This window comes from Podarcis bocagei (genome assembly GCF_964188305.1).
Source record: "Podarcis bocagei genome assembly, chromosome: 6".
Classification (NCBI taxonomy): domain Eukaryota; kingdom Metazoa; phylum Chordata; class Lepidosauria; order Squamata; family Lacertidae; genus Podarcis; species Podarcis bocagei.
Window position 1 is genome coordinate 66186885 of NC_138130.1, and position 16588 is coordinate 66203472.

General features: G+C 42.9%; 1 protein-coding gene across 2 annotated transcripts in view; it reads right to left on the reverse strand.

The window, feature by feature from the left end:
- Nucleotides 1-16588, reverse strand: part of IGSF3 (immunoglobulin superfamily member 3) — a 127679-nt gene that overhangs the window by 93516 nt on the left and 17575 nt on the right. The gene's annotated exons all lie outside the window — the stretch shown is intronic.

Sequence of the window (16588 nt, forward strand, 5' to 3'; positions counted from 1 at the left end):
TATGTGACCTCAGGACCCGTCCATATCCTGGCTTAATGTGGATTGTGAAGCCCTTGTGCCCAGGGGCAGCCTGTCTCATTTTGCCTCAACCTGCAGCTCCCACCTCCTCTGCTCCCCCACCCTCAATGATGAAGCTGGGATCACATGGTTTCAGTATTGGCTTCCAGGTTCCAGCAAGATGTCACTGGAACCCATAACCGTTTCTCCTCAGTTCTCTGGTGATAGGGTGGGGTGTGAGGCAACTGCGGTTGAGTTGAAGAACTTATCCAACACCACCAAAGGCTCCTCCCACCCACCCACCCACCCTGCTGCTGGAAAAATGGTGGCACCAACCAGAGCTCAAAAGAGCTCATCTGTGGTGGCAACACCCATGGCAACTCCCTCAGTATGCTTCATGGGCGGGCAGGCCCTGGCCTTTCTTTAATTCTTCCTCATCCATGCAGGATTATTCTACAACAGGCTTCCTCAAACTTGGCCCTCTAGATGTTTTTGGCCTACAACTCCCATGATCCCTAGCTAGCAGGACCAGTGGTCAGGGATGATAGGAACTGTAGTCCCAAAACATCTGGAGGGGTGAGTTTGAGGAAGCCTTCTCTACAACTACTGCTGTCCCACACTTTCTACTCCCTAAATCTGTAGATTCCCTATGCAATCAATGTAGGTCTCCTATTAGGATTTTCAAACACAGGGATTTTATTAAGTTGTCCTTTATCCTTATTCACCCACATACATCAATAAATGAAAGTTTCAACATGCCCTCTTAACTCTTCTTACAAGGTACTATTCAAAAGTTCCTCAGGGGACTGACTGTGAGTAACTTTTGTCACCAATACAGCTTTCCTCTTAGTGCAATCCAGCATCTCTCTCTCCCAATTCTCAAATCTCTTGGGAAACATTCAATTAGAACTGGAGAATCAGATGCGTAATCCAAATGCCTTACTAGCATACATTATAAAAATTATAAAACCACTAAGACAGAATTCTATGTATGGATGTAGTTAAATGCTCCCAAATTATATAGCGACTGAGAAAAGAGCCAAGTTACAATAATATATATGCAACAGCAGTAGAATGGTCAAATTGTAGAGTGCTTGGAATGGAAACTACTGGACTAACAGCATTCTAATTTTTAGTCAACAGCCGTTAATTGAGTAATTTTAATATTTAAAATAAATCAATGAAATCTACTAGCCTACAAAACATCTACTACCTTGCTAGTGGGTGGCTAAGGAAGGGCGGAAGACGTGCGTTCCTCTTCCAGCAGAGGGATTCCCTCCTATGACAACCCACTCTTCTGTGCTGAACAAAGAAGGGCCAAGTAGTGCTCTGCATAATCCTATGCAGATTTATATATGGAATACTACCTGGCAAACTTATACAAAAACACACTGAACAGCTTTTAGAGTTTTAATCAGCCAAGTGAAGCTATATGCCTCTGAACAATAACATATGATCTCTGAGAATAACGAGGCAACTTGAACTTCAGATTATGGAACTCCCCATGGGAGGTGCAAATGACCCCAAGTGCTCCAAATTTTAAGTAGTGCTTAATACACAATGTTTATCATTTTTCTAAAAAACACACACCATGGGCTGTTATTTTGAAAATCTATTCTTGAATGGGCACCATTTCTGTTTGCTGTTTGATTTAAAATCGCTTGTGTTTTGAAATACTAGTTGTACTACTGCTTTTAAAGTATTCGTTTCTGGGTGTTATTGAGTTTTGTGGGATATAAGTCACCTTAGGTGGACTATGCCCCAAAAGGTGGTCCATAAACTATGATGCTTAAAACTGCATTTAAAAAAAAACCTGACTTCTTAACGTTATCTTTATTTTAACCATTTTAACCAATTGTAAATAAGTTTCTATATATTTACAATTTCCATATTTAACATACAATTGCCAGTAAAATGTTTTTGCACCAAGCTTCTACCACAGAAGTGATATTATATGGAGGATCACATTCCATGGTGACAAGTGAAAGACACCAGGGTTTAACCAGCTAGACATGCCTCTTCTGGGATACTGCATTCCATTAAACGTCCCCCCCCCACCCTAAAAACTTAATGTGAAGTCTGCACCCACTGAGCATGCTGAATCCACAATGGGCTCTATGGCTATGGTTTATGTGTGTGAAAGGTGCAGTTTGGGCTAGAACCACATTGAGAACGAGTTTGAACTCAGTTCAAAGAACATCCCCCAAGGCCATGGGGGCATAAACAAGAGGCAAGCATGTCAGTTTCATTTCTAACATATCTGTTAAGCAGCAATTAATTTCTCTAGGATGCTTGCAAAACTGTGACAGAGAGAAGAGTTGTGATGAAGATTACTTATGAATGTTCCACTAATCCAGTAGATGAACATCCAGTCCACATTATCTTAAACACACACACACATATAAAAACCCTATGAGGCTGGACTTGAAAGAGCATTCATGTGCATGGAAAATAGACACAGAAAGCAACATGTTAAGTAATAAATATAGGACAGGGATGGACACTGACAGTGGAAGAGGTTTCAAAAGGTGGCTGCATATCCATGCCAAAAGGTTAAATTTGCATGTCCTAAACACTTGTGTACATAGTTGGGGAGCACTGGATATGTTGCGGTAAGTTTATTATGTTAAAAGAAACAAACTCAATTAGCTGTACTGCTGGATAAGTGTTCAATGGTTATTGTACAGTGGTACCGCGGGTTAAGTACTTAATTTGTTCCGGAGGTCCGTACTTAACCTGAAACTGTTCTTAACCTGAAGCACCACTTTAGCTAATGGGGCCTCCTGCTGCTGCCGTGCTGCTGGAGCACGATTTCTGTTCTCATCCTGAAGCAAAGTTCTTAACCTGAAGCACTATTTCTGGGTTAGCGGAGTGTGTAACCTGAAGCGTATGTAACCCGAGGTACTACTGTATTTATATGTGATTAAAAAAACCAATAAAATTTTGTGGTTTTTTAAAGTTGTATTTCCCACCCATTTTATTACACTAAGCCTCGACGTACATGGGGGTTACGTTCTGCAGATCCCACCTAAAGCAAAAATATTGTATAGTCAGAACACGTTGGGTTCAATGGTGAGTGGGATTGCCAAGGTTCTTTGCCCCAGACTCACTCCCACCCCCCTTCTGCCCTCTTTTACATTTTAAAATTATTTTTTGCCAAGCATGTAAAGCTGAATGTGCACAAGTTAAATGCGCTTAAGTTGCGGCCTTACTGTACATCTTTTCTCCCCCCCCCCCCAATAGTTCCTGCATTTGCTCAACATGCCAATGGATGCTTAAAGGCAACAAATTATGGATACATTCATTTGTTCAATTTGTATGCCACTCTTCCCCCAGAGCACTCAAGCATAGTGGGTTTAACCAGTTTGAAAATTGCTTAAACAAAAGGCTCAAGCACAACAAAAGCAGAACAAACCCCCCCAACCAATCTTTGCTGTTTGGCTCAACAGTTGAGTATTGTGTTTTGGGACATGAGATTATCAGCAAGCTGCAACACTGGCAGAAAAGGAAAGAATAAGACAGCTGCTATCTGCTTCATTGTATAGCAATTATATATTGCCTGAAGTTTCCACCACACTAGCAGTAAAGCCAGAAACCTATGCTATAGCAGAGACCCTGGGATTTGGATCACATAAAGATCTCTCCTCAGCTACTGAATTACTTGCAACACAGAACCCAGGTGAAGCCAATCAGCATTGCTCTCTCTTTCGAGGTTTTAACAAAGAAATAAGCCATTTGCAATAATTGTAGTGTAATCATGCAAAATATGTTTTAAAAAACAATTGTGGAATGTAATATTTGTTTTTGTTAACAATACATCTGAGCTACTGAAAGAAAGAGGGGTAGTTTGCCATTTGAGGATTATTCGCTAAATTATCTTCTCCTGCTGGACTATAGGCTCCAGATATTAAGTTTTCCCACCAGAAGCCTTGGAACAGGTCCAGGAGAGAGTGTTCTTACCAACTCTAAAATAAATTGTGAAAAATGGCTCAGCAGATCCATCAGACCATGCAGTTGAACAGATGGAGTGCAGTTCAAACTATTATGCTGGGTAGAACACATTGCTGCTCCAAATTATATTTCCCCTCATTATAAAAGAATGTGGTTTTAAGAGGAAGACAAGGAAAAAAAGTTAATAAATTTTTAGCTAATGGGTACTGGAAAGGGAGTCTAAGAGACTACTTTGAAGCCTATTATGCTAGATTGACTAATACTCCAAGTCCCCATTTACAAGAAATAAAGCCAATTTAATGCACACTGAATTAGGATCTTTGCACTCAGGATTAATAGTGCCTTTTAACAGGTCACTACAGACAGAGTTAGATATGCGTATCTAGCAACAGGGAAACATACAAATAGTACATTTCACAAGCAGAAAATAAACCCCATGGAACAAAATATATCATTAGGGACAGTGTTTCAATACATTTTCCAAATTAAATCACTTCTCAGTCTTACCGTATAGAGGTTTGGATGTTTGTGCCCATGCACATTACTTTGAATAAGGGCTCTTTTTGGCAGATAATTTTAAATCTCCAATGAAAAGAGGAGGGAAGAGCTCAAGGAGAGAGCGAGTTTGAATAGCCTGGGTTACAATTAAGGGTGACATCTGGCTAATATGCCAGTGACACAGCTGGCATCCCACTGCAAACCCTTGAACAATATACCAACAATACAATAACTGCTATAAAAAATAGGAGGCTGCCAAGCCGTATTCTAATGGGGGGTGGGTACAGAGAACAGAATGTGATGGAGGGAGATTGTGGTCTTTTTCTTTTCCCCCCTTTTAAAGCAAACCAGAGAACTGGTAAACTATTTTATAGCAATATTTAATTTTGTCATCTTGAGGGGTTTTTATTATAATTATAATTATTATTACATCTGTGTCAATTTACGCTTTAAACCACTTGTTTTGAAGTGATGATTGTGAAGGTATCCCATTAACATGTAAGAACACAACCGTTACAGGGCCATTACCCAATCCATGCAAATGCACACCAGAATCAACTGCTGTCTGCCATGAGAATGCTGCATACATATGTCCTGGATGAGATCATTTTAAACTTTACACAACTGTGTGAAAAGCCTATACAGAAATTGCTTCTACACTTTCCTAAGTGCTCTCTGTCACATTTAAGTTTCTGATGGGCAGGTGAAAGGGGCAAGAGAAGAAAGCACAATGCAGGACAGCCACAGCCTTGCTCCAAGAAGCTCAGAGCAACATACATGAGGGTTATTCCATATATGATTCTCACAGCAGAACTACTATGAACTGATAAAGCGTGACACATCTGCTATAGGGATAAGCAGGCATCTGACCCCCCCAGGTCTTCCTAGTCAAAGTCCAACCATCTACCAGATATACTACTTTAAAATCTATCACAAGATAATGTAGTGACCAATTTGAACCTCCCCCCCCCCAGCCTAGGGGTCTACAGGTATCAGACAGCTTTGCAAGCAGAGCAAAAAACTGTGGTTCCAAGGAAGCCCTCCCTGTCAACCTTTTATGCAAAATAGGCAAGGGGGTAGCATGCTTGGCAGCTACTTGAAGCACTGAAACCAAGCAGAAGTCCATCCTCCCAGCTGTATTTCCCTGCCTTGGTTTGACCCACCTGGCAAACAACCGCCAGGGAGGGAATGCAGATCTCTGTTCAGCAGCTGGGACCATCTTTCTTGCCAGCTTCGGGAGGAAAGCTTGGCTTCTTGGTCTCACCAGAGGCCAGTGAGAACGCTTGCCATGCTGAGTGAAAACAAAGCCTGACCAGTCAATTTGCCATAAATCAGGCCCATAATACTGAAACACTTAAGAGAGGGGAGGCCATAAAAGGAGCACAGCAGAGTGGTTTTGTAGCCTTTACTTGAGAACAGCACTGTACAGAGTGCTTTATCATATTCAAGGTATATATTTAATAAAAAAGTACATGCCATGAAAACAAGGAGGAGTCTCAGTGTATATTCCACTACAGTGACACCTCGGGTTAAGAACTTAATTTGTTCTGGAGGTCCGTTCTTAACCTGAAACTGCTCTTAACCTGAGGTACCACTTTAGCTAATGGGGCCTCCCGCTGCCACGCGATTTCTGTTCTCATCCTGAAGCGAAGTTCTTAACCTGAGGTACTATTTCTGGGTTAGCAGAGTCTGTAACCTGAAGCATCTGTAACTCGAGGTACCACTGTACTGCATTAGAGACTCTTATTCCTCCCACCTGCAACTGGAGACCAATACTTTAATTTAAAACAAATCAAAAGTCATGACACATTTCCATTTCTCAACATTTCTGAGAGAGATCACAACAGGTCTTAAACCTTAGTCTCAAGAGGTAACAGGTATGGATTCAGTCTGGATGCCAATGACTTCTCAGGGGTCAGCAAACTTTTTCAGCAGGGGGCCAGTCCACTTTCTCTCAGACCTTGTCGGGGGCCAGACTATATTTTTTTTTTGGGGGGGGAATAAATTCCTATGCCCCACAAATAACCCAGGGATGCATTTTAAATAAAAGTACACATTCTACTCATGTAAAAACACGCTGATTCCCGGACTGTCCATGGGCTGGATTTAGAAGGCGATTGGGCCGGATCCGGCCCCCAGGCCTTAGTTCGCCTACCCATGTTCTAGATAGACTTGAAGAAGGCTTTGAATAAAACAAGTTTCCATGTAAAGTTTTTTGGTCTGAGCAAGAACAGATTTAACTGTGCTGTTGCTTCTTGCTGCACCCTTGACTTGCCTCCTAGCCTTTGGACCTCAACATGGCTGGGGCCATATCTGACAGGCACTGAAATGTCACAGAATGATAGAATTGTAAGGGGACCAAAGAGTCATTTAGTCCAACCCCCAGCAATGCATCCCTGGCAGAGGGATATTCAACCTGTTAAAAAAACTTCCAATGAAGGAGAGTCCACCACCTTCTAAGGTAGTTCATTCCGCTGTTGAACCCAAGAGTTTTTCCTAATGCTTAGCTGGAATCTTCTTTCTTGTACCCTGAATCCATTGGTTCAGCTCCTGAAGCAGCAGAAAATAAGCTTGTTCCATGTGACAGCCCTTTAGATATTTGTAAATGGCCACTTTTCAGCTTTATCTACTCATACTAACCATACCCAACTCCCTCAACCGTTACTCATACAACTTGATTTCCAGACACTTTATAATTACCGTATTTTTCACGCACCCGACCATAACACGCATGTAGTTTTTAGAGGAGGAAAATCCGTAGGCATGCCACCCGTAGGCATTTCCTCCATAACACGCACAGACATTTCCCCTTACTTTCTAGGAGGAAAAAAGTGAGTGTTATGGTGCAAAAAATACGGTAATCCACAGAAGAGCTACAACATTTACAGAAACTTTAGGGCCCAGAAGTACTGAAGAAACTATCTTGCAAGCAGATGCTTTTTCAGGAACCAGAAGCAGCTGTAGACGCTGCAGAGAGAGAAAAAGCAGCACAATGATTTTGGAAGAGAGAAAGGCTCTGCCTTCCGCAGCAAAAGACAGAGGTGAAGCTCTGCCCATCAAAGGTGTAAAAACCATAGGGGCAGCCTGCCACTGGATGCAAGTAACTTACAGGCAAGGAAACGTATCAGCCAGATAATGAGAAGAGAGGAAAGCTCAATGGCCTTTTAAATAACCATTCTGAATCAGGTTAGCCAGATTCAAAAATACACACTCACAAACAAAAACAATTCTCACTACAGCCAACCAAAGACAACCAACCACACCCGAAGCCACACCCAACCTCTCTCACCACTAAGGAAATACAACAAGTGAATAGTAAGATAACCCACACAAGTAACAGTCACAACAACCTCTCTCACACACTAAGTAGAATAGAATAGAATAAAATAATAGAAGCATAAACACCCCACCCTACCCCACTTGCCCCTCCCCTTTTTCCTTCTTCTTCCTAATTGTTTAAACCAATTCATAAACTAAGAACATATACACTGACCACTAATAATGAAACATATGTTGTAGATATTTTTCCACATCTATTATGCTATTTTTGTGGTATACCATATTTTTCGCTCCATAAGACGCACCAGACGATAAGACGCACCTAGTTTTTGGAGGCAGAAAACAAGAAAAAAAAATTTCTGAATCCCAGAAGCCAGAACATCAAGAGGGATCTGGCTTCTGGGATAGCCTCTTGCTGTTCTGGCTTATGGGATAGCCATGCACAACTTCTCCTGGGCAGCAGGATGAAGGCTCCCCCTGCTTGCTGTCCTGGCTTATGGGATAGCCGCACACAGCCTCTCCCGGACAGCGGGAGGGAGCCACCCTCCCTTTAAAGAGAGTGCGGAGCGTGTGTCTTTAAAGGGAGCGCTGGGCAGAGCCTCCCACCTACATTCGCTCCATAAGGCGCACACACATTTCCCCTTACTTTTTAGGAGAGGAAAAAGTGTGTCTTATACAGTACAAATGACATGAGAAAATTTGGTATACTTATATATGTTTGTATAACATTATTCTTGTTTATAAAATTCAATTTTTAACCCCCCCCCCAAAAAAAACCCCCTAACCATTCTGAATCCTGGCACAGAACTAGGATGGGGGAGAGATCCAGAACTGCAGTACCTCACACACCTCATTTGCAGTGTTAGAAACTCAGATATATAATCTAATTGCCAAATGGGACCTTAAACCACAATGGCATGAATATCCTAAATTGGGCCAGGAAACGAATTAGCAGCCAATGCAGTTGTTTTAGAACAGGGGTTTATAGGATTTCTAAAGACAAACCCTGCCAGCAATCTGCCTGCTGCATTTTGCATGTTGAAAAGCCTTCAAATTAATGTATGCAGGTCAAGGAGTATTGTGAGCCACTTTTCCTACCTGCACTGAAAGGAGATCTGTGAGAGGCTGCTTCAAAAAGCAATGATAATACATCTTGCTGTATTGTTAGAATTTTCTATTGTTTTCTAAGATGCCCTCATGGTATTAAAACCATCTCACACTATCACTGCTTGTTCCACATTTGATTCACTGCACCAGGCAGACTGTATATCCTTGACAGTAGGTCTCCCAAATAAAATCCTTCACAGGAACATCAGAATAACATTGCTTTTGTATTTTCAAAACACAATCGCTGTTTGCCCAAGCCGCCCATTGTACACAGCAGCTTAAGGTTCGACACTAAATCTAGGGCTAGAGCTACAATCACAGAAGCTTTACTATAAACTGATTTTGCAATGAACGGCCAAGCCTCAGCTACTAAAACGATTTGCATAAACTTTGTTAGTTTGCATAGCTGCCACAGAATGTGGCAGGCCATATCTCTGTGCCAACTGAGCTCCCTGTCTTACTTTCAAGTCATCCTCCTCTTCCCCCACCCCCCAAAACAGGACAGTATCAGGGATGGTTTGCATGTTATCAGAAGGGAAAAGAGATGCACTGCTATAATCTGTCAAGGAGGATACAGTGGTGCCCCGCAAGACGAACGCCTCGGAAGACGAAAAACTCGCTAGATGAAGGAGTTTTTCGTTTTCTTAGCCGCTTCGCAAGACGCATTTCCCTATGGGCTTGCTTGGCCCCAGCGCGTCTTCCCCGCTGTCCCCGGACCTCTTTTGAAGCAAGGGGCAGCGGGGAGAAGATCGCTTCTCCCCGTTGCCAGCCCCGCAATCTCTGGGGACAGAGGGGAAGGCGCGCGCGCCTTCCCCTCTCTCCCCGGACCCCTTTTGAACCAAGGGGCGGCAACGGGGAGAAGCGAACTTCTCCCCTCCGCCCCTTGCTTCAAAAGAGGGGACAGAGGGGAAGGAGCGCGCACCTTCCCCTCTCTCCCCGGACCCCTTTTGAACCAAGGGGCGGCAACGGGGAGAAGGGATTCTCCCCGCTGCCCCTTCCCTTGCTTTAAAACAGGTCCGGGGACAGAGAGGAAGGCGCACGGCGCTTCCCCTCTGTCCCCGGACAGTCTCCATAGGAACGCATTGATTGATTTTCAATGCATTACTATGGGAAACCGTGCTTCGCAAGACGAAAAACTCGCAAGAAGAAAAAACTTGCGGAACGAATTAATTTCGTCTTGCGAGGCACCACTGTATTAGAAATACAGAAATGGCTCTGGGTACTAACCCACAAGTGTTTCATTCTCAGAAACAAGCTACAGTCAGTTTAACACAAAAAGGAGGAAACCAGCCAGATTCCACATAGACACAAAATTTAAAAGTAGCTAGTACAACACACCCACCCCACACTTGCAGTTTTGAAAAAGCCAGGTCCTAGCATTTAATCCTCCTCAGATTATTAAGGATTTAATTACTGCTATTTGCAATACATACAGCAGCATCAGTGTGCATGATGCATAACAGAATACAAGATGAAAGGTTCCTACCACAAGGAGCTTACAAACCTAAAATGTGAACTGCAATTCCTCCAGCTCAGTCTACAATTTTATGGCAAGTTCCATCTGCTAGATCTGTCCATCACTGCAACTGCTGAAATAACACCCATTATTAAGTGCTTACCTTGCGTTCTTTTTATTATTATTTTTATCAAATATGACTATATTTTGTAAACAAGTCCACAAAAGTTACTAGCCTCCTGGGGAATGGTGGAGGAAGGATGGAGAGTTCTGTTGCCCTTGCAACATCCAATCACTTGCCTGCATGCAATTCCTTATCAGATATGACCTATACCAGGCGAGTGCTGAAGTACAAGGTTGAGTTTTCTATATGTAGCACCATTGGGTACTACTACGAACTTGATACTTTCTTTCCTTGAATGAAGAGGTCTCAATCCATTTTTATTATTATTATTATTATCTCATGCTCTGGACATGTTCAGTTCCTTTTCCAATCACGTTTGCCTGTAGTTAGGAGAAGGGATGTAGCTCCATGACAAGAGCATCTGCTTTGCATTCAGAAAGTCTCACGTTTAATTCCTGGCATCCTATCTGAAATCACAGAGCCACTGGCTAGTCAACAGAGACAATACTGAGCAACGTGGACCAATGATCTGACTCTGTATAAGGAAGCTTCCTACAATCCCAATTGATTTTCACAAATGGCTATTTTTTAAATCTAACTGGGGGGGGGGGGGACAGACACTCTCCTTTGCAGTTAGACCAGTAAAGCAGTGTTTCCCAACCTTTTTTGGGCAAAGGCACACTTGTTTGATGAAAAAAATCTCGCGGCACACCACCATTACAGCCCCGTGACGTCAGCGCGCAGCGTCACGCCGGGAGGGACGCACGAAAGTGAAAGTTTTCAATTTTTTCCCTCCCCCTTGCCAGGGAACCTCCAAGCTTTGGGGGTGGGGGGGGAGGAGGCAGCAAAGCGAGGGACTGAGGGACCCTAACCCTAACCCTCACCGATCACCCGGGAAAGCATGCGAACGAGGAGCCCCCGTGTCCTGCTCCCGGCAGCGGACGGCACAAAGCGAGGAGGCCTGGACAAGGCAGCACGCTCCCCGCTCTCGCTGCATCGGGGCTTTTCTCCTCCAGGCCGCTTTCGAAGTCCCCTTCTCCGCTCCCAAGAGCCGGAGCCGCTGCTTCCAGGCCCTGTCCGAGCCCCGACTTGTGGCCTCACTTCGAGGAGCGCCTGTTGCTGGGGACGGGGCTGCATCCCCCTCAGCCGCCGCCTCGCTTCCTTCCAGGAGACCCGACGGCTCCCCCTCTCCCGCTCGCCCTCCTGCGCCTGCAGCAGACCGAGACCTCCCCGCCCCCGCCCGGCTCGGCCCTACCTGAGCGCCTCCAAGCCCGGCCGGCTCCGCGTCGCGCTCCACGCTGGGCAGCTGCAGCGGGGGCACACGGCGGCCCGGCTGAGCGCGCCCCGGAGCCGCCGCGCCGTCGCTCGCGAGTCCCTCCAAGAGCCCTCGGGACTGACTCCGGAGTCGCGAGGCGGCGCGTCGCCCAGGGAAGGGGCGGCTTCCCACAAGTCCTCCGGGAAGCAAACGCCCTCGCCTGCCTCCCTCCAGGCAACATCTCGCGGCACACCAGGCAACATCTCACGGGACACTAGTGTGCCGCGGAACACTGGTTGGGAAACACTGCAGTAAAGTCATCTCTATTCAGTGGTGCCTCGCAAGACGAAATTAATCCGTTCCGCGAGTCTCTTCGTCTAGCGGTTTTTTCGTCTTGCGAAGCAACCCTATTAGCGGCTTAGCAGATTAGCGCTATTAGTGGTTTAGCGGCTATTAAAGGCTTAGCGGCTATTAAAGGCTTAGCGGATTAGCGGCTTAGAAAAAGGGGGGGAAAGCGGGAAAAAATCGGAACACTCGCAAGACGTTTTCGTCTTGCAAAGCAAGCCCATAGGGAAAATCATCTTGTGAAGCAGCTCAAAAACGGAAAACCCTTTCGTCTAGCGGGTTTTCCGTCTTGCGAGGCATTCGTCTTGCGGGGCACCACTGTATCAAGCTGAAAAGGATGGTATATATAGTGCTTGTTTGTGAAGCCTATCCTATGGATCTACAGAAAATAAAAATTTGCATATGTAACAGAGGACCAGAGAGATGGTCAAAACATGGCCTCAGCCTCCAACAACCATTATTTCATAGCTCAAAAAAACAATTTCTGAACTGCTCCTGTCAACACAAAGCAGAATTCTGCCATAACTTAATTAGGCTGGTTCCAATCCTCTGCAATATTTCAGACATACCCCTCAAGGTTAGGCTTACTGAATTGAAAGAAAAGATTGAGTATACGCTTGACAGCAAGGATATATGTTTTTAATTGATAAGGAGAGCACACACACAAAACAAAGCCAGAAACTATCCACAACAACAGGATGACTGCTCCAGTCTAAATTCCCTAGTTATATCAAGAACACAGAAGCTTTGATCATCTTCTACTTTACATATTTGGTCCCTTCTGATTAGAAACTGGAGGCAAGGCTTACATAGCTAACAAGAAGAGAGGATTTTTGTTTATCTGATTTCAGTGTATCCAATATAGCAGACTCAAGTGGGATTTATTAATGAATAAAAACACTTGAATGATTCAAGACAGAAAGGTACTTCCTTGTTGCAAACATCCATAGAGATGTTAGACTGAACACTGGGCTACCAATGCGTGTTAAAACACAGCTCCTAAACAAGGAGGCTGAAATCCAAACTGGATTCTTTGTTGTGGTCTTGTCACCTGGAATTTCCCAAGGTGGACAATTGAACCCATCTTGTTCCTTACTTCAAACTTAACAAGTCTTGTAAGTTCCAATAAAATGTCTACCATCTACAGGATAGGGCAACTGTTTTCAAGTTTCCTTCCTTCAAAGAGCACTTTCCACATCAACTCACCAGTCAATGAAGTCATGAATATCTGTCACAAATCCCCTGAACATATTTGAAGTGACACACCCCAGAATACCTGTAGCACCTGCAGAGGCGGTTCGGTAATGGTAGAAAAGCCATCTTGTGGGTATATTTGTCCACCACTATGGATTTTTTAATGGATAAATAAATCTTAGTTAGATTCCACGGTGCCTACTCCTCTAACAATCAACCCATTTAGCTATAAGCAGGTATTCATTCTCCACACTACACTCACACCAAGGTTAAACTACCAGGAGCTAAGAAACAACAAACCCTTTCTGCTCCTTAAAAGCAAGAGGTGCTTGTTATTTCCTAAAATGTGAACAGTTTTATATGCAATTTTCAAGTAATGCTTCCTCCAAATATTTCCTTCTCGATACCTTGTAAATGAGAACCAAGAACTTCATATATCTCAGAGCTAGTCAATTCAATTGCTGCCCCGAGGCAACGTAGAGCGGAAACTTTCCCAAATGGGAAAATTTTCCAATACTTAATTTCTCCATGGAATGTTTCCCATTTTTTAAGTTCATCACTAACAATAAATGGATGACAATTTCAAACACAGTATTAGGCACAGCAAGCTTGGCTTTAAGCTTTGTTTACAAAACGTGAGTAAAACAACTGTACTAAATTATTTTGCTCTCTAGAACTTCAGAAAAGTTTTTGTGTGTAAAGTACACTAACGTGAACTGGTAAAAAAAAAATCTAATTCAATTTTCTCCCAGGAAACCCACATCACTGCTCCCCAGCAATAGCACATTTGAGGTGCACTGAAAAAAAATACTGGTAGCTTAAGTTCAACTCCAAACAAATAAAGTGAAAAAGATGCACAGCACTGATTAACAGAGGAATCGCAGCAAAGCGCCACAAGTGTATAGACTGGTAAGAGAATTGCAGAGAAAATTACCCACCAGAGCATAATCACAAAGTCAGACAACAAGACCTGGGATACAGGGAGAGCAAGACAAAAACAGAATTTAAGAACCTTCTTTAAAAGGGAACACACGTTTGCCTCACCAAAAGGCTATAAACAGAGCATTGTTTTAACCTGTTACAAACCACCACCAGGTTTTCAGAACAAGCATTAAACAAAACCAGAGTGATTATTAAATACCCAACAGGTTTGCAGTTATGAGATGCAGAGTGCAAAGGTTATCCAACACTACTCTCTCAATATATATATCCAGAGCAACTGAGAAAATTAATTCTATCTCTTCCAGTCTTTTCCAAAAGCGACCAAGTCTTAATTTCCCCAAAAAAAGAAATAGCCTAAGAACATTTTTAAAATGAAGCTGCTCGCCTCATAATAAACATATGCAGCTGTTTGAAGGCGATGTGGATGGTCCCCTAATCAAAGCAGCAACATAAAAAAAATCTAAAAATAAATCCCAAAATACATGAATTCAGGTATCAAAGCATGTCCTTATGGGGGCTTCAATCAATGGATTTTATGTTGTTATGTTTGTGTCAAGATGCTGTTCTGTACTGTTTGTATTTTGGCTGCTATTTTTTTAAACTTTTTTTAAACAACAACAACCAATGTTTCCATGAAATGTGGACGGTGGTCCCTACCACAATGACTTCCAGGATTAATGACAACTGCCCATCTTCCATAACTTTAGAGGACTCCTTTGAAGAAGGTGATTTTAAGCACACAAGAGACCATACAATAAACAAAACTGGCTACATGCCAGCACAACACACATACACATGCCTGAGGTATGTTTCCTTAATATTTAAGCTTGCAGAATGTATTTCACACTGTATAACATCATTCATCTATCCAGCTATTTGGATGTATAAGAAATTTAGTCTTCAGCAACCAAAAGCAATGTTGTGGAAACCCCTCCAAGTGGATTTCCAAAGCTCAAATCTATTACATCAGTATCATCCCTATGCTTTTAGCAGCATCTCTATGGAATTTCTAAAGTAGCTATTATGCCTTACAAGCTTGTTGCGTGGTAACTTATGAGCATCACCACCAACCTTGCTAACCTCAAGGGCCATGGAGGAGAAAGCCAAATTTAGCATCACTGTCAGATTATTCCATATCCATTTGTATGACAGTTTGAGGAAGTGTTAATAGCAAGGCCTAAGATGCAAGAGGAAGTAGTATTCTATGAAAGTCATATACTGAACCATAGTCTCAACCAGGTACTGAAATAAATACTTGCCAGGGGAGCAAATCCTCACTAGGTGCTTGACAGCTCCTTCCCTGCACCCTAATAACTCAAATCTTTAAACCTGGTAACCTAGTTGTTTACAGGAAAAACTAAATCTGTATTGCATTTCCCCCTATTATTTAAAAAGAATATTTTCAATGTGCTGCTTTTAATATGGAAACCCTCCCCCCCCCGCAAAATTTTAAAAAATAAAGAAAAATACAATAAAGACCTTTTCTTTTTGCTTAGTCAGCAACAGTGTATAGGCTGCAAGATAGCTCAGTTGGTAGAGCATGAGACTCTCAACCTCAGGATCATGGGTTTGAGCCCCACACTGGGTGAAAATTTCCTGCACTGCAGGGGGTTGGACTAGATTAGCCTTGTGGTCCCTTCCAACTCTACAATTCAAGAGTCACCAGGAGCCTAAACTGGGGTTCTGGTACTCTCAAAACAGAAACATGGTCAATTGCATCATTTTTTTACTACTTTTTAACTTTAAATAATGCTGTTAACCTGGTTTCAGTAACCCAAACAGTCATACAAGATATGCAGGGTAGCATGGCTCTTCTTTGTCTGTTCATAATCATGTAGTTTGCTCAGCGCATTCTCTGTGGAGCATCTTGTAATGGTGCAAGTTACCAAGGTTCTGTGCATAAGAGCCAAGCTGGGAAATGATGAAATCTCTGCTGTCAGCTAGAAAGCCTTTATAAAACCATTAGTTATATTGTCTATGTCATGTTGATAGGTTGTAAACCAACTTGAGTACAGCGATGTGGAAGAGCAGTATACAAATTAAAACTGAAATTAGAATCCATAATTTTTCTGGGTTTTTTGTTCATTTTTGAGTCACTATCTTTCTCTTGAATTTCATGTTTTCTCATTATATATTATGAATGTACTTCTCCATTTGTAAATACAAATGTTCCAATATGTTGGGCTGCAATGCCACTTTACAGGAATCCAAAACCTAATTCTCACACACCTTGTACGTGTTACACCTGCATTGAATGAACACAGTTTTTGCTCACCGCAGATAATACTTTGGTGGGTGAACACATCAATTTATTTCATCATGTCACAAGCATTTATTTCACTATGCCACATTATGTAAAAATGATCTTGTGGTGGTAGCAAAAGGTAATCCAGCACTGTGGTGTAAATCTCACAAATTGCTGGTTCATCAACAATAATAT